The 11,530-nt window shown below is 33.6% G+C and overlaps 1 long non-coding RNA gene across 1 annotated transcript; it reads right to left on the bottom strand.

The window, feature by feature from the left end:
- Positions 1 to 3,897: 3,897 nt before the first annotated feature.
- LOC136200456 (uncharacterized) lies at positions 3,898 to 6,449 on the bottom strand. Its single transcript, XR_010673378.1, has 3 exons — positions 6,314 to 6,449; positions 5,073 to 5,349; positions 3,898 to 4,209 (listed from the first exon to the last, which is right to left on the bottom strand). It is a non-coding gene; the product is annotated as an uncharacterized lncRNA (long non-coding RNA).
- Positions 6,450 to 11,530: the final 5,081 nt, after the last annotated feature.

The raw sequence follows: 11,530 nt of genomic DNA, 5'->3' as shown, positions 1-11,530 counted from the left end.
TGTACCACCTTCATTTTGTTTCACTAATATGTACGACCTTATAGGTGACCTCACACTATGGTATACAGCCGGTAAAAATGACCGGTCAACGCGCCACATCAGCAGTTTGACCGGTCAAAAATTCAAAAATTGGACCCACCTATTATAAAATTACTTTTATACCCTTCTTCCTCCTTTCCTCTTTCATTGTTTCCAATTCTAATTTTCTCTCTCTAAAATCAGCCTCACTCCTCTCACTATATTTCCCTTTCTCACTCTAACTTCTCTCTCCACCATACAGATCGATGGTTTCAAATGTCAAAGGCTTTAAATTAATCATAGGATTCAACAATGTGAGAATTTTGTATTGGAAGATTAATATTGAATAAAAAGGATAAACTCTGGAAGTTATTTGATTTAAAGGACGTGTTATCCAAAATTTGGGGGCTTAAGAATTCATGGCTAATATCTCTGGAAAAGCGAATACTAAGACTTGGCTGTAGAGCAAAGGAATTAAAAACCTAAATTCATGTATATTTCCTATTGCAGAATTGGATTTCTACCTTTGATCTGAATGCTCAGAAATTAGGTTTGAGTTCGATTATTATGTCTTTTGTCTTGAGAGTATTGGGATATAACTTAATGCATTGGGGGAATTATGGGAGTTGATCGAACTTTATTTCAATTTTGTTTTAGGTATTGGCCTGACTTTCTCTACTTAGCGAAGCCGGTGATTAATTCAGCTTCCATTGCTGTTTCTTTTTGAAACTCCTCAAACTTGCATTTTGTTACTTCTAATGTTACAGACATGACGTCATTTTGCATTTTTTTCTAGATCTTAAGTTCCTACGCCTACGAATTACTTACACGAACATGTTTCTAACTGTTAATTCACTAAGATAGAGAGAGGAGTGAGAGAGAGAGAGAAAGATATAGTGAGAGTAGTGAGACTGGTTTTAGAGAGAGAAATATAGGGTTGGATAAGGAAATGGGATAGGAGGAGGGAGGAAGAAGGGCATACAAGTAATTTCATATTATATAGGTTAATTTTTGAGTTTTTGACCGGTCAAACTGCTGATGTGGCGCGTTGACCGGTCATTTTTACCGGCTATATACCATAATGTGAGGTCACCTATAAGGTCGTACATATTAGTGAGACAAAATGAAGGTGGTACACCAAAGTGTGAAATGTGGTAAACGTTGTACACCACGTATGAAATTTACTCAAGGAAAATGACAGCAACAAATACATATTAGGGATGTTGCAGATTAAATGTCTTTATTTTCTAACAAATTTGAGAAACTAGAAGTTCGTTTCTAAAATGTCCTAGATACTATAAGTCTGTATCTAAAACAAATTTCAAACAAACACGCATAGCGATGTGTAAAATAAATTTTTTAATAATTATATCCTTTTCACGTAGATATGGACAAACACAACAAATTTCCTCTAAAAAATTCACCTACGGCAAAAAAAAAAGGCAGGCTGAAATATAAATGAATTTCAAGCGCATTCTCAAAAATATAAAAAAACAATTGGTGCTCCAATCTCTAAAATACCTGATACCAAGGATATGGAAAATGACACATCACCAAATAAGTGGAATATGATGGAACGAAAGCAATGGTTTCCAAAGAAAAAAGAAGATTTGAGGGCTAGTACTTCCAATCTCTAACAAATAATGGTCATTTTTTCATTTTAAATGCGTTATACGATACTCCATCCGGTTCATAATAATTGTCACATTTGACCAAATCACACATATTAAGGAAATGATTGATTTGCATTAAATTTATAGTAGATAGACTAAAATACCCTTTATCTCTCTTTATTAATATTCGTCATTTTCCATAATATTCATTACATTACACCGCTCATTATACCTTGAAAAAATAAATGACAAAAAGAGTAATTAATGCTAAACTCATTAATAGGGGTAAAATAGGAAAAATTTACATGGAAAAGCTAAAGTGATAAATAATATGAAACAAGAAAAATTTTCTCTCTCTGATAATTATTATGAACCGGAGGGAGTATATAATTTACTTTTTGTTTAATACATGATTATTTGATTAAGCCAGAGCATTTCTATTTATGTTGTTGTGTCTTAACCACAACAACAATAAGCTATTCATAAAATTAAACAAGCATTAACTACCAATTAGTTAGCTATGTTTGTTGATACTTGTTTTAGTTATTTCCTAGACATAGAAAATTTAGTGGTTAAACCTCAAGTTTTGTATGTTTTATTTTTACAAGAGATTTATCAGTATAATGATTAAGAGATGTGGTTTAATATTTGTGGGAATAGGTTAAGATTTGGAATAGAAGAATTTGCAATAGTGACTGGCTTAAAATGTGCGGGATATATTGAAAATTTTCAAGCAACCACTGAATCCCACGGGTTAAAGAATAAGTATTTTAATGGCTTAGACAAGGTCACAAAGCTTTTTGTGTGTGAGTGTTTAAAAGCAAACGGAGGGTATTGTGATGAGGATGCTGTGAAAATTGCATTCTTGTTTTTTTGCACCATTTTTTGTTATCTCTCACGTAATAAAAAGTAAAAAATGGAATGATTATCCATGGGTAAAGGTAGCCTTTGATTACACATTTAAGTCTATAAAAGAGAAAAATACACGAGTAGGTCTAATAGGAGTTGTTATGTTAATCTTGGTTTACCAACAAAGTGCAACGTTGTAGGTTGTCTAATAGTACTCATGTTTAGTTTTACGAATGTTATGATACCGGGGATAGTAAGTTTGCAAAACAAATTGGTAGAATAATCTCATGTATTCTAAACTGGAGTACTATCAGAAAATCAAACATGAAGGAGTTACATAGAGATATTTTCAGTCTACCATCTCATTTGGTGATTTTTAGTGTGTTTTATTTATTAACTTATTGTTATATTTCCTTTTTAATATCTTTTATTAATTATTTGTACAATTCATTTTTTAAATTAAATTCATTCTATACAGTTAAAACTCAAAAACATGCCAGCTAGTGTTTTGGAAAAGGAAATGCCCCATCTTGATGGCCTGTTCAGTAAAGGGAAAGAGATAGAATTGTCTCATGATTGTGATTATCACAAACACAAGGATGTTTGTTCATCAAGAAAAATGTCCAATAGTGATACTAGTCGAAGTTATTCAAGTAGTGAAGGAGAACACTCACATTCTAACTGAGGATGCAAGTACTACAAAATTCAAGATGTTGAATGAGCGTGTAACCGAAATTATATCAGTTATGAAAGAGCCTGGGATTCAGGTAGCTTCTGTGCAAGCATTCTTCCACCATGATATGGCAGAAATCAAGACTGAGTTATATAACATTTGAAACACTACAAGAAATTCGGTCTTGTATGACGCACACAAATTGTCATGAAAACATAGTTTATCATCACAATATATAATAGGTGACAAAAATTTATCGTCATATCGATCGTCACGGTAGGAGCGTGGTATTATGTATATGTGATGAAATTTCTTTTTGTCATAAATGATTTGCTTTTATATGACGAAAAAAAACAGGAGTCACTATACACTTTTATTTTAGTGACGCTTATTTTGTCACTGTTATTACAAATAATTTGTCATGTAAGACTTCATTTTGTCATAAATATAAACATTTAAATGACGTTATTCAAATTCCGTCATCTAAAAATATAGTTAAGGTGACGATATTAATATAAGATTGAAATTATAGAGTTAAAATGACATTATAAATGTCATCCTTTTTGTCACTTGAAATTAAAATTTTGTCATAAACCTAAATATTAAAATGACAAAATTCAAATTTTGTCATCGAAATATATAGTTAAGGTGACGATATCTTTATTAAACTACAATTATAGAATTTTAATGACATTATATCTATCAAATTTATTGTCACTTTAACATTGATTTGTCACTGAAGAATATTAAATAGAGACAACAAACTCATCATGGAAACTTATTTTATTCTAACAAAATACTAATTGTCATTTATTTAATATATATTGTGACAATACAATGTCTCATTAAAAATTAATGTGGTTACAAATTTGTTCAAATAGCCTTTGCTATGGACGCTTTCCACCATTGGCTCTATATTGTTTGGAAAAGTGCATGTCTCTAATGCTATATGTGTGTCCGTTGTCAGAAATTACTTCAGCACAATGTCATGCTAGCCATGCTCCAGTTGAGACCTCTTTTTTGCTAAATACATCCATGCTAATATGAATCACCATCCTGCATGGTAAAATATTTTATGCTTCATACACAAATTATAAAACTTCACAAAAAAACTATTAAAGTAGATAACAAAAAAAATATATATAATCATTTTTATGATGAGAATATAATAAACACGATGCATATTGTGAAAACATAAGAATGAACATAGAAGAAATGGATTTTAGGCTCATCAAGTCCTACAACCCCAATTAAATTGAGAACTTACAGATAAGGGAATGATGATTGACCTTGCTTAGGTCCTCATCATCTAACCTTATAGATTCAAATATTAAACTCGTAAGCACATGCTTGATTCAAACCATCTATAGATACCTAAGCATTCTTCACCTTCATGTCAATATGATTGACCTATAGTTTCAAAAATACCAATTGTAAGTAGGACACATTAATATCTCATGTCCTTCTAAAACTCTTTTCTTTAACAATTCAAAACCAAAACAAAGTATGTGTAACAGTTAAGATGCTTTCTTTGGAGCATAATGATAAATCCATCCCATTTATATCAAACACTTATTCATTCTTGCTTACCTCTACCAGAAAGCTAATGACATGTACACAACATCATTTACAAAGATGCTAATTAACAAATCCATTCAAATACTTATTCGTTGTACATAGTTAAATCAAAGTGAAGTATCGAAATCTTGGACGCAATCAGAGTCCTACAACAAAAGTTCATACCCATTCAATCCATTTCCAAATATAAAAAAAAAATCAAAACCAACAAAAAGATATATAAACATAGACAATCTATAAACATAGACAATCTATGAGCTAGAGGGGAGCACGAACAAAAAGAGGAGGAACCAAAGAATCAGAACAAGTCATCACTCAAATGGTATTGAACAAAGAAATACCTGAGTTCCAATGGGTTTAATTTGTATACTAGTGTTCACTAGATCCAGAACCTTCAGACCTTGTCTCTATATAGCAACTTGCTCATTCAATTTTACTTCCTCGACCCATTCCATTATCAAAATTTGACAAAAAAACATCAGGAACAAGGCTATCATCTTTGTTAGTATACAAGTTTTTAAATCTCCTAGCATTCTGCCCCTCCTGCAACATCCTTATCAGCCACAAGTTGTCCAGAATACTTCACATGTTCTTTGTAAACTTGGCCTAAGCTGCCAGCTGCAATCCAAGATAGGGATATATATGAATAAATAGTGTTGAGTGGTAGCATATCTCTTTCTCAATGCATAGAAATGTTTCTGTATTAGGGAATGTATGTAACACATCATGTTTAATTGTAAAGTGAACATGATAATGATTTAAAAAGCTTACTGTGATTAAAATTAAAATCAACAGAAAACTTGGGTAGGAAGTTTCAATGCTTCACTTCCAGTCCAAATCAATCATATAATTTGAATTTTATGCTCTGGTTCCTAGGGCAGCAACTAGGTAAAGGGCCCAAACCCGTACGAAACAGTACACCCAACACCCAGTTGGACCATAACTAAGAGACGGGCTTGCTGTTGTTCTGCAAATGGAAATGTTCGCGTCGAGATGCATCTATTTGGATGGAAAGAGGAACTCCATGTTTTGAATCCATTGCCTACTTTTCACTCCCTGGCTTGCTTCCAGTTGCTACTTGTTTTCCCCAAAGGAGTGGGCAGTGATTTTTCTAACTACTTTCCCAAGTGTCGGCATATCCCTGAGACTATTGATGAAAAGCAGCCTATTTTTACACCATATTCTGATTCCCTCAGACCAGGAGTGAAAGCTGCAGAGTGTTTGGCATCACAACAACAGATGAACTAAAAGTTTCACTCTCATTACCTTAAGCAATTAAATTGAGAACCCAGTCCAGGTTACCTCACCCATTAGGAAAGAAAAAACACCAAACGCATAAACATAGAATGCACCACTTAGTAAGTGCGGGTGAATCTGAACTGTGGAAACTAAACTCTTAACCCTGAAGAATTTGCATCTTCAATTATAAAAAATTCAGATATAAATGTAAAATTTTACTATAGCATCTTAAAATTTTACTCTACACGAACATGGCGAGGAGATAAAGTGGAAAACAATAACGAAATAAATAGATGAATAAACAAACGGAGAGCAACCTTGATAGGCATGGACCCATAATTACCGGAAAGAAGCTCGGAGTTGTTCACGGAGGCAATGGCAGTACAAGCCATGGTGTCCTTCGCTCAATCCCCTCCTAGCGCCGGCTTCCACAAAAGCTCCCTTAAACACGACCTTGAATCAAACTTCTGGCTATCGACGACGACGACAACAACAACAACAACAAAGCCTTAGTCCCGAAATGATTCGGGGTCGGCTAACATGAACCATCATATAAGTCGTGTCAGCGACACAGATTCGCTCCCTCCACTCCGTCCTATCCACTACCATATTTTCCTCAATTCCCAATAAACTCATATCACTCTCGATCACCCTCCTCCAAGTTTGCTTAGGTCTTCCCCTACCCCTCACCACTACATCCCTTTGCCACTCTTCGGTTCTCCTAACCGGCGCATCAAGCGCTCTACGTCTCACATGGCCAAACCACCTTAGTCGGTTTTCTCTCATTTTATTCTCAATAGATGTAACCCCTACTTTTGTCCTAATTATTTCATTACGCACCCGGTCCTTTCTCGTGTGACCACACATCCATCTCAACATACGCATCTCCGCCACCGACATCTTATGGATGTGGCAGTGTTTCACTGCCCAACACTCCGTACCATATAACAATGCTGGTCTAATTGCCGTCCGGTAGAATTTTCCCTTCAATCTATTAGGCATGCCGGGATCACAAAGGAAACCCGTAGCACTCTTCCACTTCGACCAACCAGCTTTAATCCTATGGGCAACATCTCCATCTACTTCTCCATCCGTTTGGATAATAGATCCTAAATACCGGAAGCAATCCGAGGCCTGAACAACTCTCCCATCTAGGGTGATTGTCCCTGCCTCCCTACTCCTACGGCCGCTAAACTTACACTCCAAATATTCTGTCTTACTTCGACTCAACTTAAAGCCTCTAGATTCTAGAGTTTGCCTCCATAGTTCCAACTTCATCTCCACTCCTTCTTTCGTCTCATCAACCAACACAATATCATCTGCAAACAGCATGCACCATGGTATACCATCTTGAAGTGAACTTGTTAGTTCATCCATAACGATGGCAAAAAGAAATGGGCTTAGTGCGGAACCTTGATGCACTCCAATCGTAATAGGAAACTCTTCAGTTTTCCCAACACTAGTACGTACACTCGTGCATACTCCCTCATACATGTCCTTTATGATGTCAATATATTTCCGCGAAATGCCTTTCCTTATCAAGGCCCACCAAAGTACTTCCCTTGGTACCTTATCATATGCTTTCTCCAAGTCAATGAAAACCATATGCAAGTCTTTCTTCTTATTTCGATAGTGCTCCATTAATTCTCTCATTAGATGGATGGCTTCCATAGTTGATCTTCCCGGCATAAAGCCAAACTGGTTTTCCGAGATCTTCACCGTCCTCCTTAGCCTTTGTTCAATCACTCGCTCCCAAAGTTTCATAGTGTGACTCATTAATTTGATTCCCCGATAGTTGGCACAATCTTGGACATCGCCTTTGTTCTTATACAAAGGGATTAAGGTACTTTTCCTCCATTCTGATGGCATCTTATTGTTTCTCCAAATTTTGTTGAAGAACGTCGTCAACCATTCGATTCCTCTTTCTCCCAAACATCTCCAAATCTCAATAGGGATGCCATCAGGTCCTACTGCTTTCTTCAACTTCATCTTACTTAATGCCATTTTGACTTCACCCTTTTGAATTCTCCGCAGGCATTCATGATTTATCATATCGTGATGGATACTTATATCTCCAACATCTTGTTGGCGATCTCCATTAAATAAGTCATCAAAATAGGACCTCCATCGTTCCTTGATATCCTTATCTCCAACTAGGACTTTCTGGTCCACATCCTTCACACATTTAACTTTTCCGAGATCTCGCGTCTTCCTATCTCTCATCCGAGCAATTCTATATATGTCTCTTTCCCCTTCTTTCGTATCCAATCTTGTATACAGATCCCGATTCACCTTTGCTCTAGCATCTCGTATGACCTTCTTTACTTCCCTTTTAGCCTCTTCTGGCTATCGACAAAATCAAAAATAGAGAGGGGGAGTGTAATGCAATTGAGAATAGAGAAGAGAAAGGGAACATAGTGGTCGATGGACCAGTTGGTGGAGATGGTGGAAGCAACGTTCAAATCGCTCTCGTCCTGAGAGGTGGGCAATAGAGAGAGAGAGGAGATTTCATAGAAACGTGAATAACCCTAATAAAAAAAGAATAAATTGGGTGTTTTTTTTTTTTTGCAACAAAAAGGGAGATATTAAATGTAAACCGTAATATTCTTACCAAAAAAAAAAATGTAAACCGTAATATAATATATATTAAAAATAAAATATGAATCCTAAAAAAGAAAAACAAGTAATTAAATTCAACTATTAAATTATTTTAATATAATAATGATAAAAATAAAAATCTTATTATATTTTTATGGGTTAAGGTATAAAAATACCCCTAATGTTTTGGGTCAGGAGCAATTTTATCCCTAACGTCTAAAATGGTGCAATTTTACCCCTAACGTTGGAAGCCAAAAGCAATTTTATCTCTAACGTTGATAAATTGGGTCAATTTATCAAACCGTCTTCTCGGTCCTGAATCTTGTTATCTACATTTTACACGTGTCATTTATCAATAACAAATCACAAACATATGTTGGGATGCCAAAAAATATAAAATAAAAAATATACTGTCTTTTGTATGAATTAGACAGAAATCTTCAAAAAATCCATCGAATTTATAAATATTAATCTCCAATTCTATTATTAAATTAAAAAACATAAAATTCTTTTTTTCGAACAAATTGATATGCAATGCAAAATAAGGAACAAAAATATCTGTGTTTTATAATAGTGTCTAAATTGACGCAAATTAAGACACTATTAGGGGTAAAATTGCTCTTGGCTACAAACGTTAGGGGTAAAATAGCACTATTTTAGATGTTAGAGATAAAATTACTCTTGACCCAAAATGTTAGGGGTATTTTTATACCTTAACCCTACAAATTTCTACATAAACTCTGTTACAGGAGTTATCCCACTATAATTTTTTGAAGGAATATTTTTTTTTGATAAATAAAGGAATATTTTTTATTTTAATGATCCACTATAAAATAGCAGGATTATTTTTTATATATAATTTGATAACAAAGATAATTAATCATATAAGAAAAATACTACACATGATATTAAAAAAAATTATAATTAAACATAATTGCCATAAACCTAAATATTTTGTCCACAAAAAATATTATTATATATGAAAAATATAAGTAACGTGATAATAATAATCAAAATATATGACGAGTAAGATTATTATATTCTATGACGATATAAAAATATCATCAATTAACATTATTTTATGACGATTTATCATATTGTCATCCAAATATTATAATAGATCAATGTATAAATATGGTTACAATAAAATAATAATAAATGACAATATTAAAAATCGTCATTAATGTATTATCTTGATGAAAAAATAAATCGTCATATATTAAATTCTTTTTTCAAAAAAATATATTCTTTTCACAATTTTAAATTATTAAAAAATTTATGTTAATATTACGGCGATGATAATTCATAAATCGTCACAATAATACCAAAAAACATGACGATATTTAAATAATATCACAAAAAATTATAATATATGATGAAATCTCATTTGTCACCATTTATTCAATTTATGTTATGATGAATGTAAAGTGTCATAAAAAATATTTCTTATTATGACGATAATTTTGTCACCAATTATCATTATTTCGTCAAGAAAAAAGTTTCTCTCCCAATTTATTCTACTTAAGTTTTCCTCTAGAAGTATAAGTTACGATTTTTCACTTATCGTCACCAAATGTATCAAATGGTGACAAATTTTTAAATAAATAGGGACGCCTTTCAAAGTTGTCATGAAAAATTTATAAATAATGACAAAAGTTAAAATTTGTCATGGTTAAGTGATTATAGGTGACAAAATTATATTCGTAGAAAAAATAATCGTCATAAAAGACCAAATTTCTTGTAGTGAAAAGACTATGCTCTGATGGATATGAGTAAGTTATGAAATAATTGACTTAAATTTCTAAGATATGAGTATGTTTTTGATAAGTCCAAAATATACGTATATTAGTATGCATTTTCACGGTTATATTCATGCATTTGTTTTACTTTTATAAATATTTTGAAAAGATTTCACGTGTTTGTTTATGATTTGAGCAGAGACGGGTTAAAAACGGATGAAATATCACTTTGAAGGAATTTTAGCACAAATGAGCAAAAGACAGGCAAAACAGAACAAAACAAAAAAGTTCAGAAATTTTGCAAAGTCTCGTCTCCGACCTATATGTCATGGACACGACAGAAGAAAATTATGCAAAGTCACGTTCATGAACCAAATGTCACGAACGTGACAGAGGTTTTTCAACAGAAATAAATAAAGCTTGTCACTAACATGACAGACACCAGTTTCAGCAATAATTGCACTTGTTCATCCCATAAACATCTATTCTTTTCAGAATCAACACTATTCTCCATCATGTGTTGTCATGATTCATCACACCATTATGGAAGAGTACCATATCAAAAGACATGATCCTTCCTCATCTATAAAAATGAATATTCTTCTCCATTCAAAACACACAAGATAATCAGAAACAAAAATATTTCCAGAATCAAATACTGAGTTTTGAGATATTGAAGTTACTTAGAATATTTACTCCAAGCATCGAAGGAAGTGAGATCGAGAGATAAACTTCCTCGAGATACAAGAAGAAGACACATTAAAGAAGACAACTCGAGGCCTGACAAACCTTGTAGAGACAGTAAAAGGAGTCATAGACTTCGTTTATGAATGGTGTCCTGACGCTAAGAGTTTCTGAGGCCATGGCCCTCAGATGTGGAATTCTCTAGGTAATCTCCATTGGTTTGAATAATGTATAGTTTGAGGTAGATGCAAAAGTGGTGGTTGATGGTGTGACTTCCTCAAACCGTTATCCGACTGAATTTGGAGTTATTATCAATGAGTGCATAGAGTTAATTTGTTATCATCCATATCTTAAATGTAACACCCTGATCCAATATCATGTAGATATTGTCCGCTCTGGCCCAATTCCAACACATTGGGCCTCACGGCTTTAAAACGCGTCTGCATGTATTGGATTCACATCTTACTAATAAGCCCCAATCACTCCCTCTCCATTTCCGATGTGGGATTCAGTTCATTCCTGCCCCCATCGCCATCCTT

This window comes from Euphorbia lathyris, chromosome 7 (assembly GCF_963576675.1).
Source record: "Euphorbia lathyris chromosome 7, ddEupLath1.1, whole genome shotgun sequence".
Taxonomy (NCBI): domain Eukaryota; kingdom Viridiplantae; phylum Streptophyta; class Magnoliopsida; order Malpighiales; family Euphorbiaceae; genus Euphorbia; species Euphorbia lathyris.
This window is presented reverse-complemented; position numbering and strand designations above follow the sequence as displayed.